The following is a 27,253-nucleotide window of genomic DNA, read 5'->3' as shown; positions in this document are numbered from 1 at the left end:
CAGGACAGCCGATGCAGGAGCTACGGCAGCAGTTCGGAGGGCAGGAGCTACTGCAACGGCCAGGAACATCACCTCAACAGGACCACTTCCTAAATCTTCACGCTGACATCTTCTACAGGATGGCGGACATCAGAACCTCTGGGGCAGCTGGCAGGAACGCACGGGAGCGGACCGGGCACGACCGCCAGAAGCAGCAGGAATGATCAGGACAGCCGATGCAGGAGCTACGGCAAAGGTTCGAGAGCAGGAGCTATGCAACGGCCAGGAACGTCACTTCCACAAGGCGACTTCCTTCCCTTCACGCCCACGTCTTCTACAGGATGGCAGCAGGCAGGAACACAACGGAAGTGGCCCCGGGCACGACCACTAGGAGAAGAAGTGGGCACGATCAGGACATTCGATGCAGGAGCTACGTTAGCTGTTCGGAAGGCAGGAGCTAATGCAACAGACAGAGTGTCATTGAAAGTCACCAGCATCGACAGGAGCGATCAGGGCGGCTGCGGCAGGAGACCAGGAGAGCAGCCCGAGACTGTCGTAGAGTTGACACGAGCAAAACACAGGGAACAGCAGGAGCAGATAGACCACAGATACGCAGGAAGCATTGCAACAGCATACATGAAAACCAGCAATGACAGCGATCGAACTACATCGGCGGGAACATAGTCAGAGCGATCCCGACGTGGTAATATGTCATCTAATCAGGTATTGTGTCGATCCCGAGCAACACTGAATGAAAGTCGGGACTGCTTCATGCAAGATATTCTTGATATATGATATCCAGCCAACTACTGCTGTCTCTGCAATGCTCACTGTCAACCTGAAAGAAAAACAAATATGATTAGTAGAGGGAGGCTCCTACCGCTACAAGGGGAACAGCCCTACGCAGCGTTAGGAGGGTACTCAGACGAGGTTGCTCGCTCCCTCCCCTCCCCGTGTCTTCACCTGACGAGTGAGCGAAGAGGGCGAAGAGGAGAGAGAAGGAAGAACCTACGTGAAGAGAAAAAAGGACAGAGGGGAGGCCACCAAGGGCTCCGTGGAAGCGGAACTTATCGACGACGCCCGTAACCTCCCACTCAGCCCGCAAATCTGTAAGCACATGCGGCGAGAAACACTCAGCATAAAGGAAGAAATTAGTGATGCCCCTTACACACGGGAGGCGGAAGCCCAAGAAGGGACTAATCTTAAGTCCCGATGGATGTAGGGAAGTGAAGAAAAAGCGTCCCAAACTAATCCCGAAAGTAAGGGGCGCCCCAGTATTACGTACCAAAGGGCCGCTGGAGAGAAGCATTACCACTTGGTTACGCTACTCCAGTTATGCCCTTGGCCGTCAAACCCAAGACACAGGCAGGGAACGATGGCTTACACAAGGTTATCACAAATCGTGGGTTTGTATTACCAAATATCAAACACACGCAATATAATAAAAAAAAATACAGAAAGATCCCACCGTAAGAGCTTAACGACAGTCAGCAGAGAGAACAAAAAATACGTCAGCAACGGCTGACGGCCGAAAGCAAACTGGAATGTTTACATCCGGGCAGGCGGATATCCCCGCCTACCTGGAGGTAGTTACTGCCTAACCACCTTGTTCAAGAGTTTAACGGCCGTTTCCAGCCTACGCCTGAAAGTATCTCCTAATGTAAAGGACCGAGGGTTTGTATATTGTGTCGGAACAATTTTAAAGTACAGTAATTTGCATTTTTCCTGACATACAAACCTGAGGTCTTTACATATGGAAATACCTTCAGTGCAGCTGGAAGCCAGCCATTCAATTCTTAACAAGGTTGTTAGGTAGTTAACTACAAGTAGTGGGGTGGGGGGGCCCACCCTTCTGTCCAGCAATGCATTCACTTACCTTCTGTATTTGTTATAGGGAAATGAAGAAAGACTTCATGGAAAAGGACAAATTGTTGTATAAATGTGTGTCATTATTTTTGCACCAGACTACCAATTTAATCTTTTGTATATACTGTACACTGTTTGGTTGGTACCGTATGCAGCTGAAGTATTTTGCTGGTTTCTGTAGTATTACGGTGGAATACAGGATAAGTTCTGATGAACTATCATACTGTATTAAGTTAGGCTAAGTTAGGATAAGGTTCTGTTTGAAGGTCTTCAGGCCAGTGTAATATTAAGGAAATAAATTAGGTTAAGGAAAGTCAGAGTTTCATTTAATCACCTCCAAAACTGTTCCCATCACATATACTGCCCCAACTGTGTACTATAAAAAGCCCCTACATAATATTTTGGCGCCCAACGTGGGGCCTTTGATGGTAAAGTAAGAGTGGGGTGCAGAATTGGAGATGGCTGAGGGAGCAGGTTTGGAAGGTGTTGGGTCAGGTGAAGGGGAGCAGGGTTGGACGCAGAGGTTGGATGGGCTGATGTGCATGATGGTCAGCCTGCAGGATAAGTTGGAGGAAGTCCAGGTAAGGGAAAGTAGACTGGTTACAAGAATGGAGGCGATAGATGAGAAAGCCCAGGTAAGGGAAAGTAAATTGGTCGCAAGACTGGAGGCAATGGAGAAGAAGATGGCTGGAATGGCTAAGAGTGGGCCTGACATTGGGAAGGGAAGTGAGAACGATGAGGTAAAAGGTGCAAAGGAGAAATTCCCTAAGAAAGGAAAGGAGTTGTCAAGTAAGAGTAAGGGAATACTTGCCATGGTAGAGGACAGTATGAGTGAGGTGAGTGAAAGTGATGAGGAAGAGAAAAGTAAGAACATAACAGGAAACAAGAAGAGAACACGAAAGGGGAGAGGTGTGATTAAAGAGGAATTGAAGAAGAATGAAAGTGGTAGTAGCAGTAGCAGTAGTGAAGGTCTGAACGAGGTAGAAGAGAAAGAGGCCATAACGATGTTCCTGAGGGAGGTTCCCCGCATAGAGAAGTTTAACATCGGGAAGGGAAGAGATGTGTATGAGTTTTTTGATGAGTATGAGAAGTATTGTGGGCAAAAATATGGAGAGAATGAAAATGTGTGAAGTTGCTGGGAGAGTTCTTGGATGGGCGGCTGAAGGTGTTATAGGAGTATGTGTGAGGGTGAACCAGGGTATGAGTCTGTGAAGGCTAGAGTAATTAAGCAGGTGAAGAGGATGAAAGGAAATGCTGTGCACAAGAAGGATAATAGGTTTGAGGAGGCCAAGATGAAGGCTGGAGAGAAAGTGGGCTTGTATGCTCACAGGCTGGAAGCATTGACCAGAAGGAAGTCTGGAGAGGAAGGAATTGAGGAAAACAAACACCTCATGCAGAAGTTCTTGGCCACTATCCCTGAGAAGATTAGGGTCATTTTAAATGAGAAGGAAAAAGATTGGAAGCGGTGGTCAGGAATGTGCTTAGACTGGGAGGATGTTTTAGAGATCCTACAAGACCTGAGAGAAGGTGAGGATGAAGCAAAGGAAATGTATGCTGGGTTTGAGGTGGTAAATGGAAGGACATATAAGGATGCTTTGGTGAGTGAGGAGTTAAGTGTGATGTGAGCCTTGTTGGAGGAGTGTAGGAAAGACTGGATAGAAAGAGGAAGAAAGAATGTGAGAGTGAATATGATATTTTAATGATAAAATAAAGTTTGTTCATACTTACCTGGCAGATATATATATAGCTGTATTCTCCGAAGTCCGACAGAATTTCAAAACTCGCGGCACACGCAGTGGCCGGGCAGGTGGTTAGTACCCATTCCCGCCGCTGGGAGGCGGGTATCAGGAACCATTCCCATTTTCTATTCAGATTTTCTAACGCCACTGACTCCTGAGGGGAGGAGGGAGGGCAATATGAATATATATATCTGCCAGGTAAGTATGAACAAACTTTATTTTATCATTAAAATATCATTTTGTTCATGAGACTTACCTGCCAGATATATATATAGCTGAATACCACCTTTGGAGGGGGGTAGAGACAGCCAAGAATTAGGAAAAAACCAATTATTGGTAAAATTATTTTGGTTCCTTATCTGATAGCGTAGCTGACTGAGTGGTTACTGTCACTCTAGTCTGCTTCTGCTTTACTAGAGACCCCAGCGAGGTAGTGACCTATATAGCTGGCGACTTCTAGATGATCTGTCAACGGGGCGTGACCACAATGTGACTAGATCATAGACCATACAAAGAGGACAAAAGAGCATTACTAACCACCTAACCAACACCTAAAGCGTTAGTTTGCAAAGGATTGGGAAGACTGCCTCCAGTAGTCGACCCAACAACCATAAAAACACAATTAAAGGGGATAGGATCAGAGTTACCCCTGTCCCCAAGGTTGCTGAAGCAGCAATGTATGGTCCCAGCGAAAAGCAATTTTCGTATGCTACCTAAACATCTTGCCAAGAGTGTGAGGCAAACACCGAATTGACTTCGCCAAAATGTGGCACTAAGAATGTCACTGAGTACCATATTTTTCTTGAACGCCATGGAGGTAGCAACTGCCCTCACCTCGTGAGCGTTAACTCTCAACAACTTGAAGTTGGAGTCGTCACAACTAGAGTGTGCGTCCTTAATGACGTCCCTAATGAAGAATGCCAGTGCATTCTTCGACATAGGTTTAACTGGTTGCCTCACAGAACACCATAAATTATCCGAGGGACCACAAGTGTCCTGTGTTCTTTTAAGGTAGTACTTGAGAGCTCTAACTGGACATAGAACTCCCTCAGGTTCCTCTCCAATAAGGTCTGCTAAACCTTTAATTTCAAAGTTTCTAGGCCAAGGGTTAGAAGACCTATCATTCTTAGCCAAGAACTTAGGGCTTAAAGAATAGACAGCATTGTGTTCCTTGAAGCCCACATGACGGCCTCGAACTTCTCGCTCACTCTCTTCGCCACCGCCAGAGCCGTGAGGAATGCCGTTTTCGAGTAACATCCTTAAGAGATGCAGAGTGGAGAGGCTCAAAAGGACTAAACATCAAAACTTGAGCACTACGTCCAAGTTCCAAGCAGGGGAATTAGCTGAGGAACCTTGGACGTCTTGAAAGAGCTCGTAAGATCGTGGAGGTCCTTATTGTCAGACAAAACTAATCCTCTGTGTCTGAATACAATCGAAAGCATGCTCCGATAACACTTGATAGTCGGAACTGCTATATCGAGTTTTTCTCTTAAGTAAAGGAGAAAATCCGCAACCTGGCTCACAGTGATAGAGGAAGAGGAAAAGCCCTTCTTTCTACACCAACCTTTGAAGGTTGCTCACTTCGCTAGATATATCCTTTAGATGAAGAACTTCTGGCTCTAGCGATGGCCCGTGCCACCTGGCCAGAAAAACCCCTTCGCTCTGACCAAGTTTCGATAGTCTGAAAGCAGTCAGGTTCAGAGCGGGGAGATTCAAAGATATCTCGTGAAGTGGGTTTGTATGAGCAGGTCTGCTCTCATAGGAAGGGTCCTCGGAACGTCTACCAACCAGAAGAGAAACTCCGAGAACCAGTGGTTCAAGGCCAAAACGTGGGGATGAGAGTCATCCTCGTCCCTTGTGAGGCCGCGAACTTGCGTATGACTTCTCCCAGAATTTAGAACGGGGAAAAGGCGTAAACATCTATTCCCGTCCAATCCCAGGGAAGAGCAACTATCGCAACTGCCCCAGGGTCGAGTACAGATGAGCTTTATAGAGGAGCCTCGCTGTTCTTGAGGTCGTGAAAATATCCACAAGATGGCGACCCCAAAATTTCCAAAAATCTTGGCAAACCTCCTGATGAAGGGTCCATTCCTTCGGCAGGAGTTGATGGCGCCAACAGAGCAGGTCTGCTCGAACATTTTCGACCCCTGCAACAAAACTTGTGAGAATCGAAATGTTGCGAGCATAGGCTCAAAGAATAATCTCTCTTGCAAGGCTGAACAGGGAACAAGTAGTATTGTCCGAGTTTGCTAGAACTACACGATTGCAAACTTGGACCTCGAAGAATTGGAGAGCTAAAAGATAGCCGCCAAATCTTTGAAGTCGATGTGCCAGGACACCTGTTCCTCTCTCCAGGTTCCTAACACTTCCTCTCCCTCTAGTGTTGCCCCCAACCTGTTGACGACCCGTTGGAAAAACAACACTAGGTTGGGGTTCAGAAGCTTGAGGGAGATCCTTTCTGCAATTTCGTTGGATCGAGCCACCACCACAGATCTCTTTATATAAGGAAGAATTCTCAATTCCTCTTTCAAGTCTTCCTTGCTTTGCCAGTTCTCCAACAAAAAGAACTGAAGAGGCCTGAGATGCAGACTCCCCAGAAAAACAAACTTCTCCAGCGAGGAAATGGTCCCCAGCAGACTCATTCCTTCCTTCACCTAGCATGTTTCCTTTTCCAAGAAGGCCGAGACTTTTTCGTAACATAGAAGTTGCCGTTCTTGCGACGGAGACGCTATAAAAGCCGCTGAATACATCTGAATTCCCAGACACAATGGACAGTGAGGGGATCAGCTGCGACTTCTCCACAGACCAGAAGTCCCAGGGACTTCACGAGTTGCAGAGTCAACTGAAGGTCCTCCAGATACCTTCGCCCGACGACGCTCGAATCAACCAGTCGTCCAAGTAGAGCGAGATCCTGACGTGCGACAGGTGCAACTGCATCGCAACGTTTTTCATGAGTGTAAACACCCTCGGAGCAAAATGTGACGCCAACAGCATCTGGTGTTCCCAGGCGGTCACCCATCCAAGTACTGACCAGACCCAACGTTGCTTAACTTCGCTGATCGGACGAGAAGCGGTGTTTTCAACGTGGTATGGTCGTTGTGCAGAGTCCAAAGCAGAGAGCCCTGAACTGGTACGTCTAGTCCCCCAAGACAACCTGAGATACTTCATCGAACGTGGATGAATTGGGGCGTGAAGATAAATATCTTGGAGATCCAAAGATACCATCCAATCCCCGGGATGAAGGGCTCCTAGTATTGACTGCGAGGTCTCCATCTTGAACTTTTCCTTCCGGACCAAGTTGTTCGACCTGTTGACGTCCAAGACGGGTCTCCAGCCTACTGAAAGTTTTGGGACTAGAAACAATCTGTAGTAAAATCCCGGGGAACACTGAGTCCAAGACCTGTTCCACTGCTCTCCGCTCGAACATCTGTTCGAGCAGGTCAAACAATTTTCTGTTTGACAGGAAGGCAGTTGGGAAACAAAAACAAAGGAGGAGGAGACAGGAAGAGAGCACCCAGGTGTCTCGGTTCCTCTCCCTGCCAGCACCGCCAAGCGCTCCCGGTGTTTGCCAGTGCTCGATCGGGTTCCCAGCCTGGTGTCTCGAACCTCTCGGTTGAACACCAGAAAAGCAGGAAGATTCTTTGGGGTCTACCCGGGACTTCTTAAGGGACTGACACTCTTTCCGGAGGAACAAGTTGGCGATTAGCATTTTTTCCTGTGGGATCTTATGCGTTCGAGCGCGAGCACTGACCTGCAGTTCCCTAGTTGCCAGTCTTGGAAGTCTGCATCTAAGACTGGTTCTGTGTAGCTCTTTTAATCTATTAGGTAACAAAGCAGCCGCTCCGTTCCGGAAGTCTCGTGGGTAGCTCGAATTCTATGAATCACGAGCTCTCCTTCTGAGGCATAGGACGAGAGAAAGTGTCAGGGCACCCAGGTGTCTGGTGCCGAGAGACACCCAGGGTGTCTGGTTGCCGGGGCCTTAGTGAACACCCAGGTGTACAGTTTGCCAAGACACCCGGGTGTCTGGTTGCCGGGAGCACAGGTAGACACCCAGGTGTCTGGTTGCCGGGGCATCCCGCGCCTTGTGACTCTGGTTGCGGGACACCCAGGTGTCTGGTGCGAACACCCAGGTGTCTGATCGCCCGAGACACCCAGGTGTCGGTGTACCGCGACGCCAGGTGTCTCGATTCTGCCCGCCAGCTGCTTCGGTTGCTCGGGGGGTTCCTTCCCTCCTTCCCTCCTTCCTTCCTTCCTTCCTTCCTTCCTTCCTTCCTGCCACTCAAGAGATGTGGAGAACAGACTATTCTATCCAAAACACACACTTGAGAGTGGTGGAAACAGGCTCCTACAGGAGTAACCAGGGATCAGTATGAAAACAAGAAGCCCCCTTGGGTCCTGCAACTGAAAGAGAGACTATATGAAACAACTGAACATAAACTTAAGTCAAATTGAATCACTTGAAGGTAAATAAGCAGCTAAAAGAAACAATCAATAACTTGGACAGGAAAGAATGGGAGAGAAATGAATGACGATACAACATGAAGAATCTACAGAAGATATAAAGGAAACACGAGAGAAGAAACCTGGTATGACACAACACTGGGAGAACAGTGCTGACAAGTGGGGCTTCAGGCACACTACAATTAAAAGACAGAATAGGATAAAAGGGAAGGAGGGTCTTACTATACTGCCCACCATATATATATTATATATATATATATATATATATATATATATATATATATATATGAGATTAAAAGATCAGTTGTAAAGTCGCAATTCAGCGCCAGGATAGTGTTTCGGCGGCGCCATTAATTAAGTCTCCGCTGAGCTTGTTTTCTTTGGTGACTTCCCGTTTTCTGCAAGCTAAATTAGTCACGCCTAAAACGTGCCAGGTCACGCATTTTTATCATTTTTACTTTATGGTATTTATACGAATGTCACACATTGTGTATCACATGTTTCTTCATTCACAGGCATCAAGACTGTATCTATATTGTGTCTCTGTATGTTTCGTATTGTAATTCGTACTTGTTCACTGTATATTATTACTTATTGTTTCGACCTCAGGTCACAGTCAATTCCATTGTCTCTCACGGCCCGGCGTCAGTCGGCCGCAATATAAGCCGCCTGGATCTGTAATAAAGCAGCAGTAACCTTTACCTGCTCGTTTCTTTGACACCTTACAGTGGTGACCCCGGAGTATCCCGGAGCCATTAGCGGACTCACACGGCGACTCAGTCTTGGCTCCAGGGTTTCTCCAAAAACGCTCTTAGCGGCCTAAACACGGCGCTGTAACCAGCGTTTGAGCGTGCTGACTCGTCGGCGCATTCCCCATCAGCGTCACTAGCGGAACCACACGGCGCGCGAAAGTGCGTACTGACGCGAAGTATCCTACTCCAGTAAGGGGGTCAAAGAGCGAGCATGGACGCGGACATCCCCTCCTTCATGCAGTTAAACGCGACCCGCGGACTCCGAGGTTTACCTACCTCCCATCGCAGCCGCACCCGCCCCGCATCGAGGCCCTCCCGCAACTCCACACCAGCGCCCGAACACACGACGGCCGGGCAACAACACAATCGCGGGCCGCCTCACCCTAAAGCTGCCGCCGTTTCGCAGGGCAACCCATCGAGATGGCTGCGCAGGGTGGAGAGCCACTTCAGAATCGCGGACCTCACGGACGAAATCCTACAGGCCGACACAGTGCTCAACGCCCTTCCGGAGGATGTGTACAACAAATTCATCTCGCTGGTACCGAAACACTCACCCTCACATACAGCACCACAAAAAAGTTCCTCCTCGAAGCTTGCTCCCTGCCCATCGCCGAGCGGGCCGCCCGTGCTATCGACCTTGCCAATAACCCACGCCACGACCTCGATCCAAGAGACGCTTGGGGCATGGTCGTAGATCTCCTGTCAACACCAGTCTCGGGTGGCACGAACAAGCGGCAGGAGATAAGCTTCAGTCGTGGGAAATTTTCCTTCGCCAACTCCTCCCGGAAGTACGCAACCAGATCGCTCACCCCTACACCATGCCTGCCGAGGACCTCAGAGAGCGGCACAACACCTCACAGACTCCGTCAAGGCTTCACAGCGGCTAAAACCGGCCACTCAGCCGGTCAGCTCCGTCCAGCCTGAAGAGGACGTGAGAGCAGCCCGTCAACGCCATCGCCAACAGACGTCCACCGAACCACAGTAGACGGTGGTCCCGGGCTTCTGTCGCTATCACAAGTGGTTCGGAAAGGACGCCCGAAACTGCCTGCCGCCCTGCTCGTTCAACCGTTCAAAAAAGCGGGGTGGCGGCGGCCAGCAGGACAGGCCGCCATGGCAGCCGAAGAACCCAGGGCCTCAAAAACAGTAGGTTTTTACGTCCGCGACACCGTCTCGGCAGGATGATGCTGGTCGACACAGGAGCCTTCAAGTCGGTCTTCCCAGCATCCAGAGAGACCGCAACCAGACACCAGACCCGGCCGCCTTCCTGACGGCCGCCAACGGAACCCCATCCTCCCCTACGGCACCAGGCTCCTGTCGATCTCCATCCTTGGCCAGAATTACTCCTGGGACTTCATCGTCGCGGACGTAGGAACCCCACTCCTGGGGCCGATTTTCTGGCGCACTTCGGCCTGCTAGTCGACGTGGGGCGCAAGCGCCTCCTCGATCCCGACTCCTGCCGATCTCTCCCGTTAACGGCGGGACCCAGACCCACCATCAGCGCCGTCGCCCCCACCAGTACGCACACCTTCTGTCGGAGTTCCCGAGGTGTTTAAGCCCGAGCCGCCAAGTCCCCGGGCCCCAGCCAAGCACGGCATATACCACCATATAGTGACTAAAGGGCCCCCGACATGCGAAGTTCCGCAGGCTTCCCCCCTCAGCGCCTGCAGGAGGCGAAAAAGCATTCAGCGGAGATGGAACGGATGGGCATCTGCAGGAAAGCCTCCAGTCCATGGGCCTCCCCCTCCACATGGTGCAGAAACCGGACGGCTCCTGGAGACCCTGCGGCGACTACAGACGGCTCAACATTGCCACGGAGCCCGACCACTACCCTCTGCCCAATATGCAAGACCTCACGGCCTCCTTTCACGGGGCCAAAATATTCACTAAATTGGACCTTCTTAAATCTTATTTTCAGGTACCTGTTGCGCCAGAGGACATACCAAAGACAGCCATCATCACGCCCTTCGGGTCCTATGTGTTCGCCTTCTCCACCTTCGGGCTGAGGAACGCCGGGCCACCTTCCAGCGGCTCATGGACAGCATCCTGGGGGACCTAAAATTCTGCGTCTGCTACGTCGACGACATTCTCATATTTTCCAGGTCTCACAGCGAACACCAGAGGCACATCAAAGCAGTCCTCCAGCGCCTCCAAGAAAACGGCCTCGTCGTCCGTTTCGACAAGTGTACATTCGGCGTCCAGAAAGCAGAGTTCCTGGGTCACGAGGTATCTCCGACAGGCGTCCGCCCTCTTACATCGAAAGTGGCAGCCGTAGCAAAGTTCCCGACACCCACCTCCATCAAGGCCGTCCAGGAGTTCCTTGGGATGGTCAACTTCTACAGGCGTTTCATCCCGGGATCGCGCAAGACACCACGGCCCCCTGACGGAAGTCCTAAGAGGTCAACCGAAGTCCCTGTCTTGGGGACCCAGCCAGCAGCAGGCCTTTTCCCGGACGAAGGCCGCCCTCACAAGGCAACCGCCTTGGCACACCAGGATCCCAAGGCTCCCCAGCTGACGACGGACGCCAGTAACGTTGCCTGCGGTGCTGTTCTGGAGCAAATTATCAACGGCGCCCCAGCCCATCGCCTTCTTCAGCAAGAAGTTCAATCCCGCAGAGTCCCGATACAGCACCTTCGACAGGGAACTCTGCGCGATGTACCCGCGCAGTTCGGCACTTCAAGTTCCTCCTGGAGGACGCCCTTCACAATCTTCACAGACCACCAGCCACTGGTTCACGCTTTCACGAAGCAAGGGGGCGCATGGTCTTCAGGCAGCAGCGCCACCTCTCAGCCATAGCCGAATTTACCTGTTCCGTCAGGTACCTCCCGGCAAGAAAAATCCGTAGCAGACGCCCTCTCCAGAGTCGAGTTGAATGCAGTGCAGCTTGGTGTAGACTACCAGGACCTTGCCAGAGAACAGGCCGCCGACCCAGAAACCCCAGCATACCGCACCGCCATCACATCCCTCAAGTGGCGGGACGTGACCCTCGCCCCCGGAGGTCCCAGCCTGCTCTGTGACATCAGCACAGGCCAGCCCCGCCCTTTGGTTCCAGCCTCACGCCGCCGCCAGGTATTTGACATCATCCACGGCCTCTCACACCCCTCCGGCAGGACCACGGCCAAACTGCTTTCAAAAAAGTTCGTCTGGCACGGGGTGCAAAAGGACGCCACAGCCTGGGCAAAACAGTGCCTGCAGTGCCAGACCAGTAAAGTGGGTCGTCACACGCAGTCGGGGGTAGGCGAGTTCCCACAACCAGGCGCCCGCTTCGGCCACATCCACATCGGCGTCGTCGGGCCCCTTCCCCATCAGGCGGATCCAGATACCTCCTCACGGTGGTAGACCGTTCAACGCGGTGGCCCGAAGCCACGCCCATGCAAGCAAGCCACCGCCAGCGTGCGCCGGCAGGCCCTGCTCTCCAGCTGGGTCAGCCGCCGGCGTCCCGGACCACATCACAACCGACAGGCCCCGCCTTCCTCTCCGAGCTGTGGTCTGCCCTGGCTCAACTGCTGGGAACCACGCACCACACCACCACAGCGTACAACCCAGCGGCCAACGGCCTGGTCGAACGTTTCCACAGGTCCTTAAAATCATCCCTCATGGCCCGCTGCACCGCCGAGGACTGGAAACATCAGCTGCCGTGGGTCCTCCTCGGGTTGAGGACCGCCCCCAGAGCCGACGGCACCCCATCCGCAGCTGAACAAACCTATGGGAACCCCTCGTGGTGCCGGGAGAGCTCGTGACGGATGATCGCCACTCCCCATCTCTGCAGAGACTCCGCGACGTGGCGGCAAGTTCGCCCCCTTGCAGGCGCTCATACATCGACAGAGCAACCACCTTCGTGCCGCCACAGCTGTCATCCGCCACCCACGTCTTCGTCAGAGTCGACGCCGTCCGTCCACCACTAACTAAGCCCTACAGGGGACCCTTCCGCGTGCTGGAACGGAACAGCAAGGCGTTCCGGCTGGCACTTCCAGGCAGGGACGACTGGGTTTCCATAGACCGGCTAAAGCCCGCCTTCCTGTCGGAGAGTCCCGGCAGCATCGCAGCACCCCTTCCGCCCATACGCACTCCAGCACGCCCTCACCACCGCAGGCGCGGCCGCCCCAGGAAGGGACCGCCCAAACAGCAGCCTCACAGGCAGGAGGCCCCTCAGTTATCTCAAGCCGCGGCGGCACCCTTCAGCGTCCCACCAGGTACAGGGATTAATCAGACGCGTCCCTCGTCTTGGGGGGGGAGTATTTGTAAAGTCACCAATTCGGCGCCAGGATAGTGTTTCGGCGGCGCCATTAATTAAGTCTCCGCTGAGCTTGTTTTCTTTGGTGACTTCCCGTTTTCTGCAAGCTAAATTAGTCACGCCTAAAAACGTGCCAGGTCACGCATTTTATCATTTTTACTTTATGGTATTTATACGAATGTCACACATTGTGTATCACATGTTTCTTCATTCACAGGCATCAAGACTGTATCTATATTGTGTCTCTGTATGTTTCATTGTAATTCGTACTTGTTCACTGTATATTATTACTTATTGTTTCGACCTCAGGTCACAGTCAATTCCATTGTCTCTCACGGCCCGGCGTCAGTCGGCCGCAATATAAGCCGCCTGGATCTGTAATAAAGCAGCAGTAACCTTTACCTGCTCGTTTCTTTGACACCTTTACACAGTTTTGTGCAACAGCCATATCGGTAAAACAAAGAGAAATTGAAAGCTAATATACTCTTATTTAAAGATCTGCAGAAAGAATAAATTGAAAATGGGAAAGAATTGATAAAAGAATTGTGGCTTTACAGAGACAAAGACTTAAACACACACACACAAAAAAAAGATGAATAAAACAAGCAAGGAAGGAGGAGCCGTTTCAAAGCAAAATCCCATCCACTAATACTAATACAAATTAATACGTACGGTAGAAAATAACTGCTTCGCCAAAAATGCTTCATTAATTAAATTTATAAGTAAAATAAATGAATTTTATATTAGAAGCATGTAATATAATTATAATTATTGCATTTTTATAAATCTATAACGTTTAAAAAGGCCATTATTAACCCAAACAGACTCAAATAATGTTGGGTGGAAAGTGGCCGAGTAACGTAAACAAAACAAACCGTAGTTTCGTGTGTTACTGAATACGAAGAATCGACCACAAATCAATCAATTTCAACAGGAAATATTGACCGAATGGTCGAATTAAAGGTCAACAGAGGTCAATCAACGTTCGATGTTAATTTTGTGAGTAAAAAATTTTGTTAAATTTGAGTTTTTGAGTTAATTGTGGTTGAATGAAGTGAGGAATTTCCCGTCTCTTGAAGGCGAAGGTGACGATGGTCAGTCCTTTTTGAGCGTTATTTGATCCATTTAAACCGATGTTTCCATTATTTAAATCTTATTTAAATAACGCCGAAGGTCAGCCGAGGCCATTCAGTGATTGAAGTTCACTTTGAGTAAAGAAAATTTGGTTAAATTCGAGATTTTGAGTTAAATATGGTTAGGAAAAGGTTACGATGGCCAACGTTATATAGGCGTTATTTAAGCCTGATGTAATTGATTGGAACTGTTATTTAGGTTATTTAGGTTATTATAATTGTGTTTTGGCTTTGAAGTCGCTGCCTGAGGGTCGCTTTTGCTTTGGGATTGGCTGTTCCGATGGTATGTAAAGCATAACCCGGCCTCTGTAAGGCTAGACTGGGTCAGGCTAGGTAGGAGTCAGTATTAGCTTTATTATTTTATGAAACTGATTTTAGTGAAGTTTCCGGGTTTCATTTTGACCCATTTGCTTTTCAGTTTCCTCTGGTTAAGCAAATGGAAGTCTACCCAGGTCTCTTGGGCTCAGAGCCAGGTTTGGTTAGGCCAGGAATCATTATTGCTGTTTGTTTCTTTGAGCTGTTTAATTGAAGTTCCTGGTTTTGATTTTGACCAATTTTCTTTCCAGCTTCTTTTTCAAGGTGAATTTGGGCCTACCTGGGCCTGTAAGGGTAGGTTGGGCTTGAGAGCATAGGAGAGGCTGTGGCATTTGAAGACTGGTTGTCATAAAATGGCTCTATTCAGAATGAAGGTGAAATTGAAGACTACAGTAAACCCCCCGGATTCACGTTCTCACGATTCGCGGATTTCTCTTTGGAACGTATCTACCCATTATTTGCGGAAAATTTGTGGTATTTTTCACTGAGAAATATTCACTAATGCTGTATTTTCATCTCATTTTCATGACAAAATGCACTTTTTGTGACAATACTATTAAAGTACTCGGGTAATGCTCGAGTGATGATAATTCGCCTCATGATAATTTGACTTTGCAAAGGAGTAAGCAATTAATACTGATAGACAATAGTATTTATAAAATATTTTTAAATTTTGCGCGGGCGCAGGCAGCAGCGCAATCAGGCAGTGAGTGAGAGAGACCAAATTACAATAGACAACTTTTCCTCCGTCTCTTTGCCCCATCTTCTAGTTAAAAAAGTAAAAGAATGATAAAAGAATTGTTAGTAATGTTATACTCTTGCGTAAATGCATACAGCCATAAACAACCGACCAAGAAACTGTTGTTTTGCTTATAACCAAATCGGATAACAACAGCCGTTTACCTGGTGTTTCAACCATCGTACGGTAATACACAATTACTGTAGGTTATGGCACAAATGACGTTAAGTAGAATAGGACTGAAATATTTTTACATTATACCCTTATTCGGTATGATAAAAGATCGTCAAGGAAATATACTGCAAATTTAAGCTGCAAGTTGTAACTGAAGCTGAGAAAACAGTGTTCAAGCTGCTATTGTCTATACTGTAAATTATCGTGCATCGGCAACATGGATGAAACTCGATCGTAATTAAAATTGGAGGGCAAGTTTTTTAATCAAAACTACTGGGCATGAAAGAACACATTACTGTTATTTTTATGCTGATAAACAATAAATACGTAAAGCTCGTATTATGATGGAATCAAGTGAAAATAGCGAACGGAAGCTTGAATTTTTTCTACACAAAACAGACGTCCCCAAACGGCCATCATCATCTATTAATGAAAAAATAGATAAATTAATTTCACAATGAGATGTATTTTAGTTATATTTCGACTTAAAAACCCTTCGTATAACGAAAAATAACCTTGCCCCATATAAATAAAGTATCTAGAGATTCATTTACGCTAACTAGAAGCAAGAAATGCGCTCTGAACTGAATTAAATACAACGAAATAAACACCACATCAACGATTTCCAAACCAAAACATTGATCGCTATGACCGCAATTTATAATCCAAAAGCAATATAAGAATATAACAATATTATTGGATACAGTGAATTAAGGCATAACATTTTAAAAGATGCATATTCGTTATGTTGACGTTTATATAATAGGATATGTGAATATAGATAGAGTACAGTATAAAGTAGGCTGCGCTACCATTTACATATACAATGTACCATAGTGTAGGCTAAGCTAATTCTTGTTATTCCAGTTCTCTTTGCAGTGAATTATCTTAAATCACTTTGCATGAACCTCCAGAATTAGCTGATATTAACACTTACTATACCATGTATGTATAGAGTTTACTTTATAGTGTAGGCTAGGCTACCATATATGTATACATGGTACCGAATACCCTAATGTAGGCAAGGCTATGTTTGAGATATGCTTTTGTTTTGTATTCCTTACATTTTTTCCAACAAACGATGGTTTTTTGGGCAATGTGGCAGCGACATGGAGCCGAGCCCTGGATAGTGGATGTCCTTCGGGAGGGATATCTCCTACCCTTCGAGTCTCGGCCTCCCCTCACCTACACTCCGGTCCATCTCCAAACTTATCTTTCAGGTTCGTTGAAGGACATCGCACTACAGCAAGAAGTGCAAGCCATGCTGAGCAAGAATGCTGTAGAAGTCGTGTCGGACCAGTCTCCAGGCTTTTACAGCCGGATCTTTCTCGTAGAGAAGGCATAAGGGGGATGGAGACCAGTCATAGACCTCTCTCCTTTGAACCGTTTCCTTCGCCAGACTCGGTTCACGATGGAAACAGCACGATCGGTGCTGGCCTCCATCAGGAGAACGACTTCATGCTTACGGTGGACTTGAAGGATGCGTATTTTCAAATACCCATCCATCCGTCCTCGCGCAAGTACCTCCGCCGTCCTCGGGAGTCGGTCTTCCAATTCAGGGCACTTTGTTTCGGGCTCTCGACCGCTCCCAGGTGTTCACGAGAGTGTTCTCTCGTGTCAGCTTGGGCCCACTCGCACGGGATACGTCTTCTGAGGTATCTCGACGACTGGCTAGTCCTGGCGAGCTCTCGCTCGCAGTTGCTGGGACAGGGATCGTCTCCTCGAGTTTTGCCAGGATCTAGGGATCGTGGTAAATCTGGAGAAGTCAGATCTCACCCCAAGCAGAGGACGAAATACCTGGGCATGCTGATAGACACGGTGGCAGCAAAGTCTTTCCCTCGGACTCTCGTATCAGCAAGTTCAAGGAGGCAGCACAGTTGTTCCTGTCTCGACAGGAGCAACAAGCTCGGCAATGGCAAGTCGTCATCGGTCACCTGTCGTCATTAGAAAAGCTAGTTCCTCACGGGCGTCTTCACTTGCGGTCTCTCCAGTGGAGACTAAAGGAGCTCTGGTCCCAGTCCGAGACCCCCCAGTCCTTCCTCATTCCTCTTTCGAGGAAGTGAGAAGGACCTCCACTGGTGGTTGGACGACAGGAACCTCTTAATAGGAGTATCCTGCATACTCCCCCTCCGGACATGCTTCTGTTCTCGGACGCATCGACCGAGGATGGGGCGCACACCTGGAGGAGTTGCTGACTTCGGGAGTGTGGCACCGAGACGACAAGCACCTTCACATCAATATTCTGGAGCTCAAGGCGGCCTTCCTGGCTCTCCAGGAGTTCCAGGATCGAGTGATGGGACACTCCGTGGTGTTGATGAGCGACAATACCACGGTAGTGGCATATGTCAACAAGCAGGGGACTGGTGTCCCATCAGCTTCATCAGTTGGCAATGCAGGTGCACGAGTGGGCAGTAGCTCACTCGGTAGAGCTGTCAGCCAGATACATTCCAGGCAAGAGGAATGTAGTGGCGGACAAGCTCAGCTGCCAGAAACCAGGTGGTAGGGACCGAATGGTCCCTCCATCAGGAAATGGCGGAAGGCTGTTCGACCTGTGGGGGCGTCCAGTGATAGATCTGTTCGCCACCCCGCACAACAGAAAAACTTCAGGTCTTCTGTTCGGTCGTGCGGACCCATGGGCCGCTGTGGAGGACGCGTTCCAACACCCGTGGGACAACCTCGACACTTACGCCTTTCCTCCATTCTGTCTGATTCGCCGGGTGATCAGCCGAGTGATGATCACCCCGAATCTCAGAATGACTCTGGTGGCACCCAAATGGCCACAGGCCAATTGGTACCCGGACCTGCTAGCTCTCTCTCCGAGGCACCGAGAGATTCCCCTGGCCCAACCTTCTCGTCAACCTCACGCACAGCGGTTCCACCTGGCAGTGCATTCCCTGTGTCTTCACGGCTGGAGGTTATCCACCATCTCTTGCGAGCGAGAGGCTTTTCACGCCAGCGCAGCAACAGAGATGGCAGGATACCTCAGAAGATCCTCCGCAGCGGTATACCAGGAAAGTGGTCCGTCTTCTGTGGTTGGTGTCGTCGAAGGGTATCTCTCGGTCAGAGCTACTGTTCAGCAGGTCGCGGACTTCCTCGTCTTCCTTCGCCGAGAGAAGCTTCTCTCCATTTCAGCAGTAAAGGCTACGCGCGCGCCTCGGCCTAGTCTTGCGGCTGAAAGGAGTAGACATCTCTTCCTCTTTCGAGATTTCTCTACTCATGAGAAGCTTGAGCGGTCTTGCCCACCCAGGGATCTCAGGCCCCTGCGTGGATGTGACTCGTTCTAAGGAGCCTGACTCGTGCACCTTACGAGCCTTTAAGAGAGTCGTCAGACAGGATCTGACCCTCAAGACCGTTTTCTTGCTTGCCCTGGCGTCGACGAAGAGAGTTGGCGAACTTCATGGACTTTCCTTTGATGTAAAACACTCAAGGGGATGGGGATCAGTTACGCTCGATTTCATCCCGGATTTCGTGGCGAAGACTCAGAATCCTTCGGTCCCTGGCGCGGGTTCGAGTCCTTCACGATCCCCTCCCTAGAGGACTTCGTAGATAATGATCCAGACGAGATGCTACTGTGTCCTGTTAGGGTGCTGCGGCGCTATCTGAAGAAGACTCGGCACCTCGGCCTGAGTGTCGACGACTCTTTGTTAGCACCGGCTCGACCAAGAAAGAAGTGTCCAAGAACACCATCTCTTTTTGGCTTCGTGAGACAATAAGGAGGCGTGCTCTGCTGCAGGAGAAGACGACACCGGTGCGCTTCGTCCGAGAGCTCACGAGGTCCATGAGCATTGGTCCATCCCTCGCATTCGGAAGAATATGTCGGTACCACAGGTACTGAAGGCAGTGTGTGGTCCCGACAGACTACCTTCACTTCCTTCTACCTCCGGGATGTTGCACACAAGTCCTTGGACACTTTTTCCTTGGGTCCTGTGGTGGCTGCTCAACAAGTTGTGTAGCTTATCCAGCTCTCTAACGGGACAGGTTGCATCTCGCCTTGTTGTACGGTAAGGATTGGGGAGAGATGTTTGTTGAGTGACTGGCCTCTTTTCCTTCTCCCTATCCTAAGCTCTCTTCCCACGGGCAGGAGGCGGACGTGCCGTTACAAGCTGGACCGGGCGATCAAGGCAGGTAACATAACGTGAGCTTCCGTTCTATTCCCTTTCAGGTTATAGAAGCAACCCCACTCCTTTCTCTTGCAAGGAGGAAAGAGTAAATGACTTTGAGACAAACCCAATGCTTGTATTTGCCTTATTGTCATCCGACGTCAATTCTTCTAGCCTACTTCGCATGAACTGACGTTTCCCTCTTTCATGCAAAGGGTCCCACAAGTCTAACATAGATCTTGCATTTTTTACAACCCGATCTTTTGTCAGAGGTGATTTTTCCTTCCTCGCTCTTACGACCAGGAAGGGAAGACAAGGTGGTGAACTCCAGTCAGTTCAGAGAGACTTTTTCAGATTCCTCCCTCCAATCAGTAAGTCTCTAATGTAAAGGACCGAGGGTTTGTATATTGTGTCGGAACAAATAACAATTTTGAAAGTAAATTGTATTTTCCTAACTATACAAACCCGGAGGTCCTTACAATTATGCCCACCTCATGCCACCCCTCAATCTGTACATGGGCCGAAAAGGCAAATTGGAATGTTTACATCCGGGCAGGCGGTGCTCCGCCTCCCGGACAGTAACTGCCTAACCACCTTGTTGAAGTTCAATGGCCGTTTTCCAGCCTCACGCCTGAAAGTATCTCCTAATGTAAAGGACCTCGGGTTTGTATAGTTAGGAAAAATACAATTTACTTTCAAAAACTGTTATGTTTCAGTTGTGCATGACCTCTGTGTTAGCCTAGCTGTTGAGGCCAAGTGTGATTTTCTTCATGTGCAGATAATTAGTGATCTGATTCTTTTGTCTTCCAGTGTTGCTTCTCCTCCTCCTCCTCCATTAGCCTACCAGGTAGCCTAGGATAATTCCTCTCTCACTCCTGCTCTGCCTTCTTTCGCTCCTATGTGGTTCTGGAGAATAAAAATGATAGGTAACTGAGATATATTAATAGGGTGAAGATTCCTCCCCACCCCCAATAGTGATTGACCTTTTCGTTTCCTCTGAGAGGAGGTAATGGGAGCCTTAGTGTCTGTCTGTAGCCCACCCTCTGGACTGCCCTGGGTCTGGCCAATCTTCTTCTCCGACAGGGAACCATGGCTTGTAATCTCAGGACCGAGGTCTGTCCTTTGCCACCTCTCCAGCTGTCTCTGGTTTGGGTTTGATGCATTCTCGGATGGGTTGCTTTTCTGCCCTTCGCATGTTGTTTGCTCACCAAATCAGCTTAAGTAAGTAAACCTTTGACGTGGAAGTCAAACCGCGTCTGTCGTTATCAGAATGTCCCTCAATACAACACACTTTCTATTGCACCATTTTTCTCTTTGTTAACCAGGAAATTCTTGGTCTAAGTCAAGGAACAAAAAGAGTCTAATTTCTTATAATCAGAGGTTCATTTAACACAGATAATAACACTAATCATTTTAATGATTTTGCATTTCAGGAAACTCAGATACTCTATGGGAATCTCGATTTGTAACAATGGCTGTGCTTCAAGAGTCACTGGCTTCCCGGGATGTTCCTCACTTACGTCACGGATGGGACGACACATTCAAATTCTCTTCATGCTGGGTAAGGGAAAGATACCTTGTACTGAATCATCATCTGTTTTCAGGGTACTCTGCCTATTAAACAAAACTGTAATACTTGTTGTGTTTATGAGCATACAAAATACTATTCGATGAAGATTCCATCATTAAATACCAGTCTGAAGAGTTTATGATCTGGTTTATCATGAACTAAAATCAAAAGTGGCCTACAAAGCCACAGAACAACCCAAGATTAATTATTTACAACGTTTCCTTGAAAAGAACATCCTCACTCACAATGTAGCCAATACTGCTAGAATTTAGTGGTTTGTTAGATTACCTATAAACAATTAAATTGGTTTTGTCCTGCATCTACATTAGTATTATTATTATTTAAAATGAACAAATCAACATGGCAGACAACTGAGGAGCCACTGACTTGCAGGGTAAACAAAAAGATTACTCACATATGAAAAAAGAAAAACACGAAGACAATAAAACAGATAAAGATAAAATAATAAATAAATTAATACTTACATATAAAACAGAAATGAAATAAAAAATATGGTGATGGCACATCTCTCTAAGTGCAGGAGAAAAGGTACCATTCAGTGGGAAGAAAATACATACAAGAAACCTACATTTTCCATCTCTTGAAATACTTATTGAAGATTTATCATATCATGCGCTGATGTTAAGTCATCGAAATAATTGCTAAGAATCCTTATGTGTAAACACGTATCTATTTAAATAATTTTTTTGAAGGCGAGTCCCATTCCCGTAACATATATAACCCCTGCTGCACTGTCATCAAAACCATTTCATTCTGTAATGTAGACATTATTCCTTGCAGCCTTTGTTTTGCATTTTCATCACTTTATCTGTAAGGGAGTATAGTAACGTCAAATATGGAAAACAAACTTCATGAGTAAACCAGGCAATAACTAAACCGCAGCGACGAAAAATAACTCACTGTTTCACCTTTCCTTTCTTCAGATCATTATGAACAACGGCATGGAATCAGTACTTCAGTTTTGGTAAGTGTCCAGCCGTGCCTCATGGAGATAAGGTGCCTTCCGTGTCATCTGATCCATTTTCATCGATAAGGTATTTTTCATTTAATCTAAAATGTTTACAAAAGTACACACATACACAAATATATATATTCACATATATTCTTTAAAAATGTGTGTATCTTTACAGATGTTATGTTTAGTATTCTAGTTATAAATGTATTCTGTGTGATAGTGATAATTATGTAAAAATATAATTTATTATACTGTATGTTAGATTTCAGGATAACATGTTTAGAAATAATATATGTTTCTTAATAATAACGTAATAGAGAGAAGAGATTTAATCAAAAACTAGACCAAGGTGGCTGGGGTTGTCGTCGAGAGACCGCTCTGTTTGATTTGTACGTCAACGCTGGAGGTAGAGACGGGCGCTTGGTGCAGCAAGCAATTCCCTGTTAGTTCGCGTGTTAATAGACTAGAATAAGGGATGGGTGCTGAATCAACGTAGACCAATTTTTGTCTCATACTAGAAGAGAAATGATTGCAACAAAGCACGTGTTGAATAACCATACCCTTGGTTTGAACTTGTCCTACTCTGGGAAAATTGTGCGAGTGGCAATTGTGTCATATAGTTTCTAGGACGTATCTTGGTCTCAAAATGATTTAGAATATTCTTAGGGTTTTGATACAGAAATCATATTCATTCTGATTTTAGAGACCAGCTGCACTGGTTCCCTCTCTCTCTCTTCTTTCTCTTTCTCATGGTTTAATCTCATATTAAAAGGCTTTATACTGGTCACTCTAGTAATTAATAGCGAAATCTAACATTTAGCTTTGTAACGGTGTGTGTAATTGTGGTAACAGCACCTTGAAAGTGTGGGTTAATGGCCAGAACTGCAGTTATCAGGTATTGTACTTGAAATTTATACAAGGTATAATTTGAAGGTGTAATGTGAAATGGTTATAATTTGTGCAGTGTTTAGATAAAGTGATTAGTAGACCGGTCAAAAATATTAAAGATTTTTCTGCTTTAGTGAATTACACTACATTTCATTTTCATGTTTTGTGTAATAGTTGTGTTCTTAATGTCATTTGAGTTATTTAATTCTTTTTGAATTTAATGCTTTCGTGTTTACAATCTCTTAGTTTTTCAAGATGTTTAAATTTTGTAATTAATTTTGTTTCACATATTAATAATTTGATGATTTGAATTTGTTTCTTATCTAAATTCAAATGATAATTATGATTGTGAATTTTGGTTTCAAGTAATAGTAAATTTTCTTCAAAGTAGATTGTGCATTTTGATTCAAGTGATAGTAATTTTTCTTTAAAGTAATATTGTGAACTTTGATTCATTTATTGACCACCAGTGGTAGGAATAATTTTTGAAAAATAAACAGCGATAGATGTTTGTTCCTTTTCGTTTTATGAAGTGACGCAGAGATCAGGAAGACAGTTACAGTAATAAAGTGATACCCTTTTACTTTATATTTCTTGTTTTAAATGTTGATACCTAGCACTTGTTTTGATAAACTTTGTTGATAATTCTTTAAGGGGATCGCTGTATGTTGCCTCTGGAGTATTCAGTCGATATTTTTTTTTGTTATGAGAGTTCACGTATCTGGTTGTGGTAAGATTTGAATTCCATGATTAGTAGTGCAATAACCAGGTACTTGGAACACTTTGTGACAATATATATTCTGTTACCTTTCATTTTTAATGTATGTATTTCTGAAATTTTATATTCATTCCTTTAATATTTTAATATTCAATAATGTCACAGTATTAATGTAGGCCTAATATAGCTATTTCATGATTAGTAAAAATAAGACCACATGATTAAGTGGGATGAAAATAGATGTATTTCTTTGAAATTATTTATAACATTTATTCATCTTTTAATACTTGTGATATTTGAAAATGTTTACTAGTTAAATGGTACAGGATAGTTAGGACATAAATGCATATGTGTATGATAAACGTGATATATATATATATATATATATATATATATATATATATATATATATATATATATATATATATATATATATATATATACATAATATATATATATATATATATATAATATATATAATATATATATATATATATATATATATATATATATATATATATATGTATATATATAATATATATATATATATATATATATATATATATATATATATATATATATATATATATATATATATATATATATATATATCACATTATCATATACATATGCATTTGCTAACTTCCCCGTACCATTTAACTGGCAATATTTCAAATATCACAAATATTAAAAAGAAAAATATTATAAATAATTTCAAAAAATAAATCTATTTCACACCCACTAATCCTGCAGTCTTATTACTGATAATTATTAGCTATATTACAGTAATACTGTGACATTGTCAAATATTAAAGAATGAACAAAATTTCAAAAATATACATTAAATGAAAACTAACAGAAAATATACAATAAACTAAAAATGAAAATAGCAGTGAACAGGCTGCAGAACAAAGATTAAAAGGACAGACTAGGGGTGACAACGTTAAACTAAACATAAAAGCTTAAATAGAAACAACACAAGTCATCAAGACAAATAAAGAGGGGAGCAGGACGTATGTGTGTAGTGACGGAACAAGTTGTTTAATAAAAAGTGATGAGTGTTGGTGGTAGGGCCTAAAATGCAGAAGTCTGTACAGTATTATCGACGTGTTTTATAAATTTTGGAGTGGTTTCTAATTTTTTCCGAATATCCTGGGTTTGAAATTCTGTACTAGTACGAAAACACAGTGCGCCACGATGAGAATCGTTACACCCTTAAAAGAGTCTGCTGGTGGATCCCACATAGGGCCCTGTTTGACATTCAGGGCAAATATCCACTTGTTAACAACACCAGAGGACATATAAGGTGATAATCATCTCATTAATTTAAAGTGAACCGATGGTGAAAGGTTCTTAGGAATTAAATTAACGTCAATGGCATAGAATGTTCTTGAATAATTTCCGTGAACTTTTTGTGAAATTTGAAGTCATGAGTAAATGGACAGCATGCGTAAAACTTCATTTTTGGACAGTTAAAACTTTTGGTTTTGTATTAAAATGTTTGTTTAATGGTTGATATAATTTCTTATACAGCAGCTTTGCACGAAAACAGTTAGTTATTATTAAAAAGTCAGTTAAAATATAATTTGATTATGGAAAAAACTCCAATTCGACATGTGGGGCCAATGCTCTGTGGAGAAGGTAGAAACCGAGTTGGATTTAAAATGACCAAAATATGAGGTTATAAAAGTTGGTATAAGTCCATTAAGAAATTTTATTCATAAAAATCGTAGTATTAAAACTGTCATGTTGTCTGAAAACTAGAACGTCCTTGAATAGTAGACGGTCGTTCACCTTTTTCTCGATGGTAAACTTTATGATCATTATTGCATTGTATTAGCATATTCTACAAGAGATCAGCTTCATATTCACTTTTAAAGATGACGAACGTACCATCAACATACCCGGAATGAAAAGGGGATAGAATCTTAATGAGCAATTATTGAGCATTTGCTGCCCCAGGGAGCACATGAAGATATTAGCAAATTAGAAACCACTCCAAAACTTATAAAACATATCGATAATAAAGCAGACTTCTTGCATTTTTCACAACCCTACCACCAACACTCATCACTTTTTATTAAACAACTTGTTCCGTCATTAAACACACATACGTCCTCCTCCCTCTTTGTTTGTCTTAATGACTTGTATTGTTTCTATCTAGGCTTACGTTTAGTTTAACGCTGTCACTCCTCTAGTCGGTCCTTAATCTTTTGTTCTGTAGCTCTGTTCACTGCTATTTTCATTTTTAGTTTACTGTATACTCTGTTACCTTTCATTTAAATGTACAGTATGTATTTTTAAAATTTTGTTCATTCCTTTAATTTCAATGTTGAGTATATTTCTTAAATTTTGTAAAGATTAATTTTTTCGGCTTCTTCAATTCTTAATTTTTTTTTATTTTTTACATTTTACAGGAATTTTGCTTCATTTTAGCAGCCCTGATGATGTAATTATGCGGACAATTACGAAACGTTGGGATAAAGACGGTTTGAATATCTATGCGTATCCTCTTCCCTTTAGTTGATTATATATATACATATATATATGTGTGTGTATATACATATGTGTGTATATATATATAATCAATAAAGGGAAAACGATATGATTGATGTACAAAGCGTCTTTATCCCAACATTTTGCTAATTGTGAAATGTTAAGGATAAAGACGGCTTGTACATCTATGCGTATCCTCTTCCCTTTATTGATTACATATATATATATATATATATATATATATATATATATATATATATATATATATATATATATATATATATATATATATATATATATATATATATATTGTTATGTGGGCTTTAGCTGATGAGTTTTTTTAAAATTAATTACTGTAATTTATGTAGCCCTGCCAAAGACACATGTAAACTGTCAATTGAAGCTAAAAGTTACCCCCAAGAGACAGACAATTACGTAATTGGATTAGGTCACCAGTCAGAACTATGTATCAAATAACTGGATTATTTCTGTAACAAATGAATTACATCAAACCCCTTCATTACCCACCTAGTCTCAACAAAGAAAGAATGTGCGGTTATGGCAAGGGAATTTACATGAACCACTTAGTCAATGTCGGACACAGTCAATTTTCCCTGCTTCAGTTAAAGTATAATGCAACACTGTTAGCACCTTAGCAGCTACCGTACAAAGTTTTAGTATTGGTAAATGCTATTTCTCTTCCAAACAATGGGGATATCAGGATCCAAGGCTTGCCTGAAATTTTACTTACACTTGACTTTCCCTAATTCCTACTTACTGCATGGGAATAGCTTATGCAATTTCACTAGGCAATGATCATTATTCATATACTAGACTTCATAAAAGAAGGTTCTCTCGTAAATGGTGGTGGAAGGGGAAAAATGGAAAATAAGTACAGAGGAAGAGTTACCATCAATTAGCAATATTGTCAACTCCAGACTTACTGTTTATGTGGGTCGCTTGCACAATGCAACTGACGACCGGAATTCTCGAACAACGCGTATCGTCTATTCACTTAGGCAACACAGACAGAAGAAAGAACAAAGGACAAAGTTAGTCGGAGAGCGACGCATGTGCTTCATCTGACGGTGGGTATCTCGCTGCGGGCACCAGGTC

General features: G+C 45.0%; 1 protein-coding gene and 1 non-coding gene across 2 annotated transcripts in view; both read right to left on the bottom strand.

Moving 5' to 3' along the window:
* LOC136838134 (zinc finger protein 91-like) overlaps nucleotides 1–27,253 on the bottom strand; it is a 265,765-nt gene that overhangs the window by 172,237 nt on the left and 66,275 nt on the right. The gene's annotated exons all lie outside the window — the stretch shown is intronic.
* On the bottom strand, nucleotides 6,567–6,685 carry LOC136838216 (5S ribosomal RNA). The gene has a single exon (XR_010852904.1). It is a non-coding gene; the product is annotated as a 5S ribosomal RNA (ribosomal RNA).

This window comes from Macrobrachium rosenbergii, unplaced genomic scaffold, assembly GCF_040412425.1.
Source record: "Macrobrachium rosenbergii isolate ZJJX-2024 unplaced genomic scaffold, ASM4041242v1 171, whole genome shotgun sequence".
Classification (NCBI taxonomy): Eukaryota; Metazoa; Arthropoda; class Malacostraca; order Decapoda; family Palaemonidae; genus Macrobrachium; species Macrobrachium rosenbergii.
This window is presented reverse-complemented; position numbering and strand designations above follow the sequence as displayed.